Below are 13,987 nucleotides of genomic sequence, written 5' to 3' on the forward strand. Positions count from 1 at the left end.
GGAGTGTGTGATCTTATTTGTTACCCTATTGAGCTGTGGCTCCTATCCCCACTGCTCATCCCTCTGTGCTGTTCTATCAAAATCACTCAGTTGTTTCTTCTCTAGAAGAATGTCCCCTACAGAAGATTTGGTGACTGGGCATAAGTTCAGAGATACACAGGTATAAAGAAAAATCCTTTTAAAGCAATGGGTTAAATTATGAGAAAATGCTTGTGGATACACAGAAAGATCCACCAATTTTTTCAGGGAACGTTCTTTGTGTGCAGACTTGCCCATGCAAAAATTCAGCTAAAGAAAAAGATTCTTCCCACGTTGGAGTGCAAAGCATTATTTTATGGTAACTGTATTTTATGGAAACTTTGCCCACAGGTTGTCTAACAACTGAAAGCTCCCAGGAAGCCTGGTGGGTTTTCTGCCCCATTAGAACGGTTGGCCTCCTTCCCACCCAGCTGGAACAGAAGTCTGTTGAGAAGTCAGACTTCTCTGACTTCTCAACAGACTGAACAACTGTTGACAAATTGAGAGAAGTCTTGGTCACCAAGAGTGTCAACAGTCCAGCTGATGCTTACTGAGTCCAAACTGGGAAATGGAGCCCAAACTGGGAAATGAAGCCCAAACTGGGTTCCCCAGTCTCCAGGAGGCGCTGTCACTGCTGCAGTACAGCAGATGTGGGCTGCCAGAGGATTGAGGCTTCCTAATGAAAGTGAGCAATGCCCTCAGCCAGCAGCAGACTTGGAGGAGCTCACAGAATAAATACCCATAAAGGAATTCACAGGCCCAACCACACAGAGCAGCTTTCTGCATGATGCAGCAGGACAGAGTGCAAGAAGAAGTCTTAGCAGAAGACACCTAAGGACAAAATAATCTTAACTGGATTAAGCACTTCAGGACTGCATTTAGCTAAGTGCTTTTTGTCTTGTTATAAGACAGAGCTAAATATAGTAGCCAGAATACTTAAGAATAGTTTCATAAGGGTTGTATACATTCCTCAGCCAGCTAAGACACTTAGCACTACTGACAGCAATATGTCTGCAGGTTAAGAGTATTTTAAATAGATCCAGATAGAATCTCTTTGACCTTAACTGCATTAACCAGAGGGATCAAAATTTATTTATTGCCTCCTGAAAATCCCCTTCTGTAACACTTTGAGAGAGGGATTCCTGAACCCTGTGGGCAGGTAAAGAGGAAACTTGTCAGTGCTGCTGGCATAGTTTCTCACCCCACCTACAATAGGTGAGGATCAGCTTTCCCACAAAGCAGTGCACATCCATCACTGCTTAATACCCTCTGAAAAGGGAAATTATTTTTTCCTTCCTTTGTACAGGGAGTCTCAAAAACCACTCATAGCACTTTAAGGGTACCTTATATTTCAGACTTTTCAAGTATCACAGTATTTGAAGTTGTTTCCAGGGCTACAGAAAGGGTAATATAGCCAAATGAGAGCCTTAACAAGACAAATGGACTTTGCAGTCAACAACTAATAGTCAAAGCATTATTCCATGCTATCTGCTATATTCTGGCACATTTTTTACTGAAGAGAGAACGGCAGAGGGAATTTTCTGTTTCACAGAACTATCTGACTCCTAAAACTGCAAACCTGTGAGTAAAGAAAATGTTTATTTATTGACTTGTTGCAAACCATCAAAATATTAACATTACTTTAGGATAATTCTTAATGGAACAGTCAGACTTGTGTCCTGAAACCAGCAGTTCCTATGAATGTTTCATTATAGGTTAAATTTTAGTGATTTGGTCATGTCACTCATGGCAAGGCAAAGATATTTCAATGGGAGATGCTGCCCATTTCTTTGTGATCAGCAATGAATAAAGCTTCCATCTATCACCTAAAAGTGTCCCTGATGATTTGATTGCTTTTCCCAGCTGTAACAACTGGTCTAATGAAAAGCATTCTCTATGCATAGAAGCTTTGTTCTGCTTGTATTTGAGTTTTCATAGAATTTTGCATTAAGGTAAGATACAGCAGTTAGGGAGTCTTCAAATCTCTACCACAGGAAACACTTTAATTATGGAAATGTGCTGTGCTAATAATTTTCACAGACTTTGCATGCAGTGAATTCATCAGAGAGCCCTCAATTACAAGATGCAGCACTTTGTGGCACGATGCAGTCACAAATAAGAGAGATAACACATTCTCCAGCAATATGATTTACATGTCAGTATGCCAATGTTTCAATATTCTTGAGGCAACAGGAGGGCACAACTCCCTGGCAGCAAAACAGCTGATTTCATTTTTAAAAGGCAGAATTTAACCTCTTCAGTCAAGTGCTGGTTCATAGTTGATGTTTATGTAGATGGCAATTGAAAAACCAAGCAGTGTGGCTGAGTCCCTGTGGTTGTTTAGCACAGGAAGGATCAGCAGCTCTGCTGATGCCAGCAGCCCTGAAGTCCTGGCCCTGCTGTGCCACCCACCCCGTGCTCCAGCCATCCTCTGCCACACGGGCACAGATGTTTGCCCCAGTGTCACAGTGAGTGGCGGACAGCAGCAGCAGCTCAGCTGTGCCATCCCCATCTGCCAGAGCACCCCACGGGCATGGCCTCACCTCTGCTGTGCCACAGCCCTGCATGGAGGCATCACACAGAAACACAGAGACTAAACCAGCTGGGGCAAAGGAGTTGCAGATCTGTGTTATTTGATCTGCTTGCTTAAATTTTTCTGCCTCTACTTCACCCTCTCCTTTCCTTTCCTTGCCTTGCCTCCTGCTGTTCTTCACTCTTTTCTGCCCTTCCCTCACTTATCCCCTGTACTTAACATCCATTGGATCACAATTCAGAGAACTGATCTCTTTTGAATATGGTTTCTCTCCATCTTGCTGTTTCTTATACCACCTGCCTTCATCTTTCCATTGCTTTTTCTCCTCCATATTCTTCACTTTCTTCTTCTCAAAAGAGAAAAAACTGTACAATGATCTCAGTTTTGACAATCACCCAGCCATTCCACTGTGGGAACTTGGCTTGCCCAGGTCTGAGGCCCCCATGCCTGACAGGTTCTCCTCTTTAGGGACACACTGCCTGAGGAATCAGGCTGGGGATCTGATGGGCTTTGGCTCCAGTGTCCAGCTCCAGGAGCACTGGGTCCTGTCCTGCCTCACAGCTCCCAGTTCCAGAGCTGTGCAGCTCCAAGCTTGACACAAACACCACCCTACACGCACAGGAAAGTGCCCCAGCACAGCACAGCCCTCCTCAGCAGCAGCAACAGCACACCCTGCAGCTCTGGGGCTGCTCTGACTGCACCTGAATCCTCACAGCATCTTTGTTTGCCACAAGGTGGGTGATGGTGGTCAGTGGGAGCCAAATGTTCTGTGCTTCCCCTTTGTCACCTGCCACAAGTGGACTTTTTGTGCTACCACTGTAACTTTTGCATCCCAATGCTCCTATCTACAGCACACTCTCCCCTGGTTTACTGAGCTCTAAATTTAGCTTGTTACCTGTGACAGATTTATGACAACATTCATTACAGCAGGAACAGCTTCAGACAGAAGCTAAAAAGTGTCCAAAGAAAATGGATTATGCAAAACAATTACACCATAAAAATGGCTGTAATGGAACACTGTGATTCAGCACAGAAGTGAAATGAAAGATACAGGCAGGAACAATGGTGGTGTGTTGGGTTTTTTTGTTTGTTTGTTTGTTTTGGTGGTTTTTGTTTGTTTTTGTTTTGTTTTCAACCAATATATGGTGTTTCTGCAAAATGAAAGGCAGAAAAGGATTAAAAACTAGCAGATACTTAAAAAGAAAAGATGATTACTGGAACATTTTGTTCTCTAGGATTTTTGTCAGATCCTGGAGAAAATAGCTGTCCAAGTTTGCTCTGTTCTAGCAAATTGCTGAACCTTGCAGGGTAAAGATACAACATTGTAGAATATTATTCAAAATGTCTCTGGGGTTTCTGTAACAAGAAGAACATGCATCTAATTAATTCTACCAATTTGTCTAATGGCCTCTTAAAATTCCCAAAACATGGCAAAAAGCAGAATGCTGATTCACAACCCTAAGAAATACAAAACTGTACTTTTAGCACAAGCAAAATAATATTTCTTCTGCAGTCTTGTGTGGATACCTGTTTTCATTTGTTGCCATTCAGTTACTACAGAAAAGGTAAATAAATGTGTGTTGTGATATGAAATGATGACATCCAACATATAAACAATTCTTTACCAAAGAGCCAAATGATTCTCAAATAATAAGATGACTCTCCCTCATGTAGGATGAGAGCAAAGGTAGTTGTTCAGTCAATCCTTCAGCAGCAGTTGAGACTGTGTATTTTCAAGGCAAGAATATTGAAAGTGAATGGTCAGAAGTCTTTTGAACAGAATGTTCTCCAAAACTTATAGCTCTTAAAGCTCTGTTTCTGTTTCTGGCTGATCCAAATGATGCAAATGCATGTGTGTGGGGGTGAGTGCATAAACACATATTTTACTTCAGAGCAATTTGCAAAGAAAATACCAAGAGCCATTTCTGCCCAGGAAAGCAGGGGTGACATTCAGGGTGACTCCTGCAGTGCTCACCTCCTGCTCTTGGGAGCTAAGTAACCATTGCTGCTGGGTGCCTGGGAGGGGAGCACAGAGCCCTTTCTCCTGCCCCAGGTCACTTCCTAGCATATTCACTTTTCTGGCAAATCACAAAGGTGTGGGGGGTGTGGGGAGCTTAACCCAATAAATTTCAGCAATGAAAACAGTGACTCAACAAGCTAAAATCATTCCTCCCAAAGCTATTGATCCTCCAGCTTAAAAAAATTACACCATCTGATCACAAACCTGGTGCTGAAATCCTGGCTCATTTCAGGGTTTCATTCAGAAGAGTTTTAACACTGCCAGAGCCAACCAGCAAAGGTCAGTTTTTAAAGAAGCCAGCACTCTGCTCTGCTGGCAGGGTTATCTTCTGCAGGGTTATCTGCCTGCCAGGCTGCTGCTGGGCACCCTGACCCCTCCTGCTCCGTTTTCAGGGAGTGCCAGCTGGAGCAGGGATCACCAGACTCCCTGGAGGCGCTGTGCATTGCTCCCACCCAGAGGACACAGCTCACATCACCTGCACTGGGGGCATTAACTGAGGTCGTTGGCTCCTTTTTCGGTTTTGGATTTTGTTTTGGCAACAGGGTAGGTATGAGGACAAACATGTCAAAGCTGCCTGTTTGGATGCATCACCCTGAAATCCTCTTGTAATTCCTCTTCTATTTACTATGGGTGAAACTCATCCTAAGCAGAGAGCTGCATGAAGCCTGTGTGCCATTAACCTGCCTACCTTTATTCCTTGAGCTCTCCTTGTCCACAGAATAAATGCAATCATTAGACAGCAAAGAAAATCAGTGATCTAATTAAACTAAATACCTTCTTCTCTACTTTTCTGAGTAAGAGAACACTCCTAGCAACTACCAGTTCATTGAAAGAGGCAATAATAGCATCCATGTCCTCAGCTGCTCTCTTTTTCTCCTCAAAAATACATTTTTTGTGTTGTTTTTCTTTGCCTTTCTCTATCTTGCATATAAAACGCATTTCAGATGCTCGAGGATGGTACAGATACGGAGATGAGCACTTGTGCTTTGTGTTTGCTTGTGCTGGAGGTTGAACTCATATTGCAAAAATAAAATGTAAGGCCTGAGGGGCTGCCTGCTCTGCACAGTAAAAGCAGGGGCCTTCAGCTGGGTCAGAGGTGGGTCCCAGGTGGTTTCAGGACCACCCTGCAGAAGTGCTCTGCTCCAGTGGGGCAAAACCACTGTGTATGACTTGGCTCCATGGTGCATCTACTGCAGGACCAGCAGAGGGTAGGAGCTATTTGTGGACTGGAGGATTTTCCTTCCTATCCTCTGTCTACAAGCATTGCTCCCTGGCCATTGCTCTACAAGTGTGCTCCAGCTCACTTTAAAGGCTGCCAGGAGCCAGGATGCACCATGGAAGTGATGCACTCACACCCCTGACAGCAGGAAGAGCCCAGCAGCTCCAGCCCTGCTCAGGAGAGCAGCTGGACACTCCCAGGGCTCTTCCACTGTCTGAGCAGATGTTCAGCAGAGCTGCTCCACACCTGCACATCAGGTCTGCCCCTGTCTGGCATGCCTGGACTGACTGTGGGTGACACAAAGAGTGTAACAGAGTCTGTGAGAAGCACACAGCTTGCTCCACCTGCATGACCCTGACTGTGATCAGTCCTATGGCTCTGGATGCCCCTTCCAAGGAAGGACAATTCAGCTGCCCCTCTGCTGCTGTGGGAGCAGGTGGGAGGCAGCTGGATGGGCTGGATGCTGCACACTCAGTCTGCAGACAGCCAGCAACCTTTGGCTCCGGCATTTCTGCACTTCCTTAGATCTGCTTGGTCCTCTGACACTCTGGGGAGCCCTTCAGCTGGTGAACTCTGGGAAGTTTGGTTCTTGTTCAGGATCCTTTGATTTCTACTGAACAATGTCTGCTTTTCTGACTCTTTGCAAGCAGCTTGCTGCCATCCTTTCTCCTGTCTAGTGCTTTTACCTCAGGAAGTCTCAGCACACTCTACAAACAGTTATCCATCCTTGTTGTACAAATGAGGAAACAGGGGCACACATTTTACTTCTGTCTCCTTTTTACAAGTGTCCCAGTTTTGGGAAGCTGAATTTGAAACAGTGAATCCAGCTACAGCCTAATTTTCAGTAATGCTGAAATCCAGCATAAGCGCCTACAAATACTGAACATTTTGGAAAAACTCGACCTAAATCATTGACCCAAGGTCATGCAGCAGAGTTAAGAAGTGAATCCAGATGTCCCCATGATTAGCTCTGTCTACTGGCATTCAGTCAAGTCTTCCCTCCTAAAATAAGCTTCCTGAAGCATCTAAGACTATAGTCTTAGAACTCCCCTGAACACCCAGCACTGGTAAAACCTGATTTTCAAATGAAGAAGGGGGGGGAAAACCCCAGTTCATTATTTTTTCCTCAGGTGATCACTGAATGACCAATCAAAGGGCAGCTCAGAGTCATTTGATCTCAAACTTCTTCCTATAAATAAAAAAAGGGAAGATTCTTCTCCCTTTTCAAAAAGCATGAAGAAAAAATGTTCTGCCTCATTAATTCTAGACCTGAGTAATTAAATCTGCTCTCTGTTGCAATCTGTATCCCATGTGTATCACCAACCTGGAATTTCTGGAACTCAATACATAAGGAAGCTATTCAATAAAAGGAAATACTAGGACAAAAGGATTAGAGATAGGTCTGACCCAGACTGAAAGACTCCCTCTATCAGAGAAGAATCCAGTTCCTCATCCAGAGTTCAACTTTTCAATTTTGACCAGCATCTCAAACCAAACACTGCAAGAACAATGGATCTCCCAGAACCAGACCACCTCTCACCTCTGGTTCAGGGGCAGAAGAACAGAGGGAACAAGTTGAGGAGACCTGTGTGGTATTGCCACAGAAGTGGAACAGCACTACCTGTCTGTACAGGTTAACTGCTTGGCAGAAGAGAATGAAACAGAATATTTCAGTCAGAAGGGAATATTCTGCAATGACCAGCTAGTCCATCTGCCTGACCGGAGCTGACCAAAAGTTAAAGTATGGTATTATGGGCATTGTCCAAATGCCTCCTAAATGCTGTTAGGCTTGAGAAATTGACAATTCCTCTCTAGGAAGCCTGTTTCAGTTTTTGACCACCCTCTCCTTAAAGAAAGGCTTCCCAATGTCCAGTTTATGTAAAAGACCTGTGAGAAAATTATAAGGAGCTTTAGTAGTTAAAATCCAAAGTCTTCACTGCAAGCTCAATTATACCTACTTATCCATTAAATGAATATCAAAGGATTCACTGCAGCTGAGCTAAGTGACCTCATTTTCCATCTTTGCCTTCATGCATTCAAGTTCAAGCATAAGAAACATCTTTACCCTCTTGGTGTGTTTAATTCTAGAGCATTTCAGGTATAATCTGCACCTAAGTCAAAAGGCATTTAAACAAAGCCGTTAGATTTCAAAATTTGTCTTATCCTCATTTGGCTCCCAGAATTTTAGCTGCTTTCCTTACATGATCTGCTCACATCTGCGCTCCAGCTGAGCCACGTTCATGCCCCACTGACCTGACCACTGCCATCTCTGCAATCTTGCAGCTGAGAATAACCAGCAATGCACTCAGTCCCTGTGAGCATCAAGAGCCTTTCATGGAGGAGGAGGCAGAGAAGAGCCAGCCTTTATATAAGAGGGAAAAGTAGGATTTCACAGAAAAAACATTGTTCAGCTAAGGTGAGTAATGGGAGCTGCACGCCTGGAGTGCCCTGGTCCAGCTCCCCCGGGCAATGTGGACTGGAGGTGTCAGCACCTTGCAGGATTACTCTCTGCAATGGCAGCTGGCAGATATTTTTCTAACAGAGAGCACAGCAACATGGTTCACACTCATCTGATTCCATTTGCTGCTGCTCCTATTCAAACTCGGCTAATCCGATCAAGTTATTTCTTGGCCTGTGCCTTAAAGCTGAGTAAGTAAACACCTTTCATAAGGCCTGAGCCCACTTCTTTCAAGTGCATGATTAAGGGCTAGACTTGAGCATTATTGTGAGAAAACCTACTACATTACTTGCAATTCCCAAAATCACTCTCAGGTGTCTTGAAGTGGCACTTTCCACCCAGTGTTTTACTCCTTGCATTACAAACATATAATACAGTCACAAAGGGGAACAAACACCAAATATCCATCTGTGTTTCAGCTGCCCTGGAGAACGGCTCTTTGAGCTGAGAATAGCTCACAATGGCACCACTTAGAGACTGTGATGCAAAATATTTTCTGTGGCTACCAGACCTTCCCCACAGATGTCTCTTCTTGTTTACTATGAAGTAGGCAGATGATAAATATAGTCAGCAAATGTATTTTGGACAAAGTTGTACTCATCTGTAGTATTTGCATTAAGTAACACTAGAAGACTTATGCAGCAGAAAAGATGTTGGCCCAACTGTAATTCTTTCTCTGGTACACCAAGGATGAACTAATGAAGTTTACAAATTTTGTTTTCAAGAAGAATTGTTGCCACTTATGCTAGTATTGCTAATAATATAACTGATCTTGGTAATAATATAACTGGGGTATTTTCTCCTATTTTAAAAACACCCCCACATGCTTCTCTTTCTCTTCTCTGAGGCATTTTTAACTTCACATCCAATATTCTCTTTTGCACGATCTTGCCCACATCACTTCTCAACTAGCTCCTCAAAAGATGGATACTTGTTTTGAAAGCTTCAGGAATAAAGGAATATTTAAACAATTAACTGCAATCATATTCATCATCCAGCATGGTACCATGGATATGCACTAGAAATATAATGAGAAAGTAAAACTTTCCTTCAGGAAGAAGAAAAGAGAAGATAAACACCCACAGATCTCTCTCTCATTACTTTCTTATCTTTTTTAGACTACAAATATGTCAGTCACTGGAACACTTTCATACTAGGTCATTATTGTTACACATATTATGCACAAAGACCCAAGGCCTCATTCTGTCATAGATAAGCTATTCACACACATCCTTTTTTTCCTCTTACAGTTTATTTGCATGGCTGGCTGGATAATCAGTCATAATAACAAAATATGACTCAGCATGGCTGAATGTCCAATTCATTTTGGGGATTTTCTTGGAGTTTTTTTTTTTTTTTAACTATTGAAGACCAGAAAAGATGTGTCCCTCCCAGATAATGTTAATGTAAAAAAGATTTGATTCAACACAGAGGTCAGGGGAAGGGGAATGGATCAAACAGCGACATTTCTACTGCTGTGCCCTCAAAGAGGCTCTGGCCTCTTTAGCTGCTCTGACCATGCTGCAGGGTGCAGGGTCCCTTGTGCCCCACTGCAGCATGGACAGGGGGATTTGTCCCAAAATCCCCTCCTCAGGGTGGAGGGAGGATGCAGGACAGAGGTCACGTTCCTCAAGGATGGGCATCCTTGATATTAAGGACATATGTACTTTTCTGGACACCTAAATTCTGTCTGTGGGTTATTGCAATTGTGCAAGCACACAGAATATTTTAAAATATGATTTATTTCACATCTGCAATAGTCCAGTACTAAGAATCCTCCTAGTATCAGTCAAAATCAACACTCCAGCATGACCACTAATGAAATATGTGGGTCCCTCTCTCTCACAGGATAACTCTCCTCTACTCAAGTAAGTTAATGGCAGTAGCAGTGGGCACTGCCATCCTGCTGAGCAATCCTGGCAGCATGAATGTGACTGACAAAGATGGTGAATCTGAATGTTTGACATCTCTGGTCCCTGGTTTTCAAGTAAGAGACTAGCCCAGCAGAAAAGGCTGCAGTGTGAGAACATATTTCACCTGGGACAGAGTGAAAATAGTATTCAGAGCTTGGCCCTCCATTCAGCCAGATCCAGTGGCACATGTCTCTATTTTTAACCATCTGTGTAATTCTTGGGTGAAAGAAGCAGGATATATTTGTGTTTTCCAGAATTAGGGTAACCATGAGTTTTTTTACCTAGGGCTTTCCTGACTAAAGCACCTTAAATTGTGTAACCATATACTAATAATGTCTGTTACTGTATTTAACAGAACAAAATTAGGCTGGCTGAGGAAATCCACATTAAAATCAGCTGATGAAAGGAATCACATTGTAATGTAGATGCATAAAAAGCACATGGAAGTTATTTCTATGATAATCTGACTACAGAAGACCACCAAGACCAGCAAGATTCCTGACAAACATCTACACAGGAGCATGAAGCCAGCAGCAGCAGTTAAAAATGCCCATGACCTTTAGCTGGCAGTCCCAGTTTCCTCAGAATTCCACACCACGTTTGAGAGGTAAACATCATCTGTACTCCCAGGCTCCTTCCTTAGTGCACTGCTTACGTGCACATCTGCCGAAAATCACTAGCAAACTACACAGTAGTTTAACTGAAACTCAAACAGGGAAAACATTCAATTAGGCAGAGAGAAAAGCTAGCTTTCTCCTTCCTTTCCTTCCTCTTAGCAGCCTTTCTGCAAGAGATCAGCACTGAAACTCTTTATCTACTTTGAAACTTGTTTTACACCCGCCCTGATTTAATGTCAAAATTTCTTCCAATTCAATTTGGTTTTAACAAGTGAGAAGTGCAAAACAAACAAGGAATTAAAGCTGTGTCCCTAATTATTGCTTACATAGAGCAAGTGCTCCAAAGAGCCAGCAGAGATTTGAGGCAGCACTGCCCGAAGGGGCACAGAGCACTGATCCTGGCCCAGCCACCACAATGGCTGTGCTCACCCCCACAGCTTGGCACCAACTGCAAAAGCTGAGGCAGAGGATGGGTGCTCAGGCTGTCATCTTCCTCTCAAAGCCAGAATTTACCCTGGTGCCATGAACATCTCCCAGTGGAAGGATCTCCAGCTCTGCGCTCATCCCGAGGACGAGCGCTGCATGGTTATCAGGTTAGGGATGTTAAGGATTGTGCTTCTCCCCCTCTACTCTGCCCTCATGAGAACCCACCTGGAGTTCTGCATCCATGTCTGGGGTCTTCAGCAAAAACAGATGTGGACCTGCTGCAGGAAGTCCAGAGAAAGGGCCACAAAAATGATGAGAGGGCTGGGGCACCTCTGCTCTGGAGACAGGCTGAGAGACCTGGGGTTCTTCAGCCTGGAGAAGAGATGCCTCTGGGGAGACCTCACTGTGGCATTCAAAGACAAAAGGGAGCTTATAAAAAAGAGGGAGAGATACTTTTTACATAGGTGGATATTTATAGGAAAAGGGAGAATGGTTTTAAACCAAATGAGATTAGATTTGGATTAGATATTAGGAGGCAATCCTTCACAGTGAGGGTGGTGAAGCCCTGGCACAATTAGCCCAGAGAGGCTGTGGATGCCCACCCTGGAAGTGTTCAAGGCCAGGCTGGATGTGGCCCTGAGCAATCTGGTCTGGTGGAAGGTGTCCCTGCCATGGCAGAGGGGTTGGAATCAGATGATCTTTAAGGTCCCTTCCAGCCCAAACCTTTCAATGCTTCTCTTTGGCTGTCTTCAAAGTGAGCCCCTGGCTACGATCAGTGCTGTTGCAAAATGTAATCCAAAGTACCTAAACTTATTCCTTCTACACTGAAGTTAAAATGAATAAGAAATCAAGTACAGTGCCACAAAATGCTTCTCTTCAGCCTCAGAAGCTTGTTTACCATTGCTGTAGTAGCTGAGCTGCTGAATGAAATATTTACAACTATTCATGCAATCAAACTCATTTTCCTTAGGAAATAACTGATTAGGTGTCTCACATCTGTTCCTGACAATGATTTAAGCCTCTGCTGATCCCTATCTAGACCTGACGTGAATGTTAATGTTTTGGAAACCATCATCCTCAATAGGAGGGTGATAACAGACTCTGGGTCTGGTGGTGCTGCACTGCAATGGGGGAGCTCTGCTGCATCTGCAGTTGAAGGGTGACACAACCAGCCCACAGTTCCCTCTAACCCTGTGACCCAGGGCTTGGGAAGCCTGGCAGGAGACAGAAGCTAGAGCAGAGCTCAATGCAGAATTATCTTGAGAATTATCTTCCTATCCCTGTCAGAAGTTTTTAATATCTCCCAGATGCTTGCTTCCTTTATGCAGAGTAGCAATCCTACTCCTCCACTCTCCAGCACTGCACGTCATCCTTTCACCAATGTTTCCCCATCAGGGCCCTTTGATGGAAGCTGCTGCAAGTGTTGCAAGGTTGTGAGAAAAATCAGCTGCTAATAAAGCTGATTGACATTATACCCTCACAAAGCACGATGTTCATGTCAGGAAAGACAAAAAATAATTCCAAATATTTTCTCACATAAAAGCAAAAACTCCAATGACAGAAGAGTTGGTCTCTATTACTCCTGGTAAGGGTGATAATTGAGCTTCCTAAATTCTGGCCAGAGCAACTAGGCCAGAAGAAAATGTTTGGCAACACTTATCAAGTATTACCTGAAGGTCAAGGGAGTAAAAACCAAGTGAAATAAATGAACATTGGCCTGCCAGTGACCTTGTAGAGCTGTAATTCAAATAGAAATGAAGTCTATGTAAGTGTCTGAAGAGTAATCTCTAAAGCAGTCAGAAATGCTGCATAAAAGTAGATTTCAAACACAATCCAAAGAAGATTAAACTGGCAATTCATCTCTCTTAGGACTTCTATACATCATAAATAGGCATTATGGCTTCTATGTAAAGCAGCCCATTATCTGATTTATTCACCAATATCTCTTCTTATTCAAACAATTCAAACCAGACTATATTAGCAAATCCCAGAAAAATTTCCTCAGCACTGCAACTTTTGAAATAAGTTGATGATTTATATTTATAAAATTCTACTTACTGTACAACTAAATTCATGTTTGTTAATATAATACACTATCTCTAAGGACAATTTTAAAGAAAGATGCTATCCCAGCTGGATCATTTATTAATATTCACATGCTTTCCTTCAAAAAAAAATCACAACACAGAAGCTGTTCTTGTTGGCATTAGTCTTTTTTTCATCCCCCAAGTGAAAACAGAAATTCTGCTCTAGTCACAACAGTATATTACCAACAAACTCATCATTCTAACACTTCAGACTCCATTTGAACACTCCTTGCCCTTTTAACTATGACTATATCCAATATAAGGAATTCAGCTCCAGATTCAAAACATGTACCCTGGATAAGACAAAACTCTGACTCAGCCCCATTTCAGGTTTATAAATGGCTTAGTGGCAATTTTAGTCCATTTTTTTGCAATTATTCTTCTCCCATTTTAGGCGATGGATTTTTGCCCTTTCCAGACAATACACCAGGATTATTGCAGAATCAAATACATTTTCCTTCTAACCACCTTCTTCTGGGAGCCTCTCCTTCCATTCTCTGAATAATTTCCAGAAAGTTGAGAAACAGAATTGCAGACAATTTTCCCATGCAAAATAATTTTCAGCAAGGCCTCCTGAGTTGTGCAACCTTCCCCAAATAATGGACTTCAGCTCCAGCCCCAGTGAGACACAGACACCTGGAGGTCTCACCGGACTGGAGCTGAAGTCCATTGAAAGGCCAAGCTGAAAGGCCAAGT

Source organism: Camarhynchus parvulus, chromosome 4A (genome assembly GCF_901933205.1).
Source record: "Camarhynchus parvulus chromosome 4A, STF_HiC, whole genome shotgun sequence".
Classification (NCBI taxonomy): Eukaryota; Metazoa; Chordata; class Aves; order Passeriformes; family Thraupidae; genus Camarhynchus; species Camarhynchus parvulus.